Source organism: Sarcophilus harrisii, chromosome 5, assembly GCF_902635505.1.
Source record: "Sarcophilus harrisii chromosome 5, mSarHar1.11, whole genome shotgun sequence".
Lineage (NCBI taxonomy): Eukaryota > Metazoa > Chordata > Mammalia > Dasyuromorphia > Dasyuridae > Sarcophilus > Sarcophilus harrisii.
In genome coordinates this window covers 83,745,208-83,748,817 of record NC_045430.1, presented here as the reverse complement: position 1 = coordinate 83,748,817, position 3,610 = coordinate 83,745,208, and the positions used below count along the sequence as shown (strand labels likewise).

Here is a 3,610-nt window from a genome sequence, read left to right as displayed (position 1 = left end):
TTATACATCTTCTTTTTGGAGGCTATCAGGCTGACTTACAACTTTTGAAGCAGTGTTCTCCATAAGCTTCCTTGATTTCCAAAGGCACTTGGCTCCATTGATTCTTTAGTCTGTCATTCATATTTTCAAGAGAAAAAATATTTGTTCTAGAGTTGCCTGGTTCTATGATAACCACTCGAACACCAAAAAGAGCAATTTCTCTTCTGAAACACAAGTAGGGAAGTAAAAAGATTAATCATAGACTCTTTTTTGCGTGGTTTATTATTATTATTATTAAAGCTTTTTATTTTCAAAATATGTGCATGGATAATTTTTTAACACTGATCCTTGCAAAACCTTGTATTCCAAATTTTCCCCTCCTTTCCTCCACACCCTCCCCTAGATGGTAAGTAATCCAATATATGGTAAACATGTTAAAATATATGTTAATTCCAATATATGTATACATAATTATACAATTATCTTGCTGCACAAGAAAAATCAGATTAAAAAAAAAATCCATAGACTCTTGAAACAAAGTGCATCCCACTTGGGCCAAGGTAAAGGCCAAAGCAATTTTATGCAGATTTAGCAATGAACACAAATCATTAACTTCTAGGACAGCTCCAGAGATGGATCAAAGATGGTAACCTCATTCTTTTTTTCAGAGTCATTGAAGTCCAGTGGCATTACTTCAGCTACCTTCATGGCCATTGGAACAAATGGTTCTCATCTGCCCATTCCACCAAGAGAAGTCTTCACATGTTTGGAGTAGACATTTCCCTAACTCATTGATGGATTTGAGACCTGTTGGTTACTCTCAACCTGTTTTAACTATCTGCCCAGATGCTTTTTGGGGTTTGACTGCTGTGAATATAACAGCTTCTTGGTGCCATATATGAGAGTTAGGTGAAAGTTGAACAATAAAGGTGGATGAACAGCCTTGAAAAGGGTTTGGCAGCCCTCACCTCAGAGGTACTAGTTCTCTTAGAATACCCCATGTGTCCTTTTTTGTTTTTCAAAAATAGCAATAAGTTAGGTAGCTAGCTAGATGGACAGCTTGTAAACTACTGTCCACAGTGGACAGCTTGTGACTCTGAATAAGTCACGTGATCCTGCTTGCCTCAGTTTTTTCATCTGTAAAAATGAGTTGAGAAGGAAATCGCAAACCACTGCAGAATCTTTGTCAAGAAGATCCCAAAGAGAGTCATGAAGAGTCAGACATGACTCAACAATAACAACAACAACAAACCAAGTCAGTTTTAAAGAACTAAACCAAAACCTAAATCCAAACCCCAAAATCAGGGTGATTGATTCACAAACTATCAAAATAACAGCAATAACAACAACCACCATCATCACCAAAAGCAGATGTCTCCCATTGCATTCCAGTACCTGTGAAGAGAGCATTTCTTTCTCTTATCTCAGGTTGCTTGAAAAAGCTTCCACACCATACTTGGAGATGCAGCGTCTTCCATCAAAGATTGATTGTTTCCCTGCTATACTAGGAACATTGACCACTCTTCCCTGTGCCTTCTGCACCATTGGAAGCATGCTGAGGGTCACCTCAATCAGTCCAATCAGGTTCACATCTAAAATCTTGACAAAATCCTTCTTCTTGAGCCACTCATTGGGGAATGTGGGTGAGGTGATTCCTGCATTGTTCACCAAACCCCAGAGGCCTGGGAAGATAAATAGAAATATTTATTCCCACTTTAGCAACTCACACTTAACTTCCCAAGACTTCATTGTTCCAACCAATTGTTCTCTTGGTTCTGTGGACAACTCATTTTAGAGGATCTTTTTAATTCTCCTAAAAAGTAATGATGTCACATTCTTTTTGTAGCCCTGAAACTTAACACAGTGCCTAGTACATAATAGGTTCTTAACAAATGTTTTTTGATGATAAAATAATTAGTTGCTTCCATTGGAAACAGTCCTTCATCTCGGGGAATCTTATATTCTACTGAGAGATACAATGTGTACACAGATAAGTAAAAACAAAGTCATTTTGGGTTGTGAGACAGTAGTTAACAAATGAGATAGAGATGGGGGTGGGAATTTTAAAATTCTTTTGTAGGAGGAGTTTGAGATTACAAAAGGGAGAGGGGAGATTACCAAAGGAAGGGAGGTTTCTGGCCGTGGGGAATAGCCTATATAAAAACCCAGAGGGTGGTAGGTTGAATGTATGTATAAGGAACAGCCAGTGGGTTAGTATGGCTAAAAGGTAGAATGGATTAAGCAGATTAATGGGCAATAAAAAAAAACCTGAAAGATAAAATGGAGCCAGATTGTGACTACCTTGGAGAAGGAAAATTTGACTTCTTGACAGTTTAGAGGCTAGTTCTTTCAGCTGCAAGTAGTCCTTTCTGTTGACCACAGCCTTCATTTAAGTCTTTCCTTCAACTTTTGGACAGCATTTGTCGCCCAAAAGAGTACCTTTCCCATTCCTACCTCTTAATTATTCTTCCACACATGCAGCTCAATTTGTGAACTGCTGGGAAAGCTATTAAAACCCTATTTTGGCCAATGGAATTACTTTTTAAAGAAAATAATTTTAAAGGAAATTTGATTTTCAAGGAAATATTATAAGAAAGGATTTACTGAAGTGTAACCTTTAGAAATTCCTCTTAGAATGTGAGATTCTCTGCCTTATTTGTAAGATACTCTGTAGCTCCAACTCAACCTATATTTGTAAGCTTTTCTTAATTTCTGCCCCTTTGTAGGGAGGTGTAAGACCCATTTTACAAAGATGAGAGTATTGAGTTAAAGACACCTAATTTAGTGGATTTTAGGCTCTCCCTTTGTCTCCCACTTGTTCCTTCACCCACTGAGTCATTGCAATGATGCTCTCAATCTTGGTTGTATCCAAAATTACTGTCTTAAGTCTATCTAAAGTGCTCTTCTTCGACACCTCTGCTCCTTTCACTGTTAGGCAAGAGGCTAGAACCTGCAGGCCCTGAAGATCCAGATGCTTAGCTAGCAGATTTCCAAACCCAGAGTCACAATCTGGAATGACAACATATTTCTCTGGGATATTTTGAATCAATTTCTTCTCTTTATGCCACCAAAAACCATAGTATAAGCAGACAATGACAACCAGATAAAGCTACATGGCAAAAGTTTCTATCTTTGTCCTGAAAAGAAAAAAGGACACTTTCCTCAAAGATCTCTCACAAAAAGCAATTGCATTGAAGTCTTTTCCCCCCGTTAACATATGAAAATTTAAAGAAAACAACAAGTATTAAGACAGAAGATATAAAAAGTTTTTTTAAAAAAAGAATAATTTACATATAAAGTAATGCTAGTTATTTTCCCCTTTCTCCACCACCCCTTCCAATTTGGATGTTCTTCAGTAGCTCCTTTGCTGGAAGAGCCTTCACAGAGGCAAGTAACTCTCTGTAACAAATCATTATACAATATTTGGAATTGATGAGGTGCAAATGATGAGGTTAGTGGTAGTGAAGAGATGTGAGAATTGGGGTAGGGAATACCCTTTGTTTGGCTCAGGTCCAATGTGAAAGAATTCACAAACCCGAACACTGTGTGGCAAGAAAAGGGAATTTTATTGTTCACTAAGAAGCCAGCTTTGCTAGGAAGACAGACTTCTTAGTGGCAAGGTCCTGTTGGG

General features: G+C 37.8%; 1 pseudogene; it reads right to left on the bottom strand.

The window, feature by feature from the left end:
* Positions 1–1,380: 1,380 nt before the first annotated feature.
* On the bottom strand, positions 1,381–3,094 carry LOC100931948 (annotated as a pseudogene).
* Between the last annotated feature and the right edge of the window lie 516 nt (positions 3,095–3,610).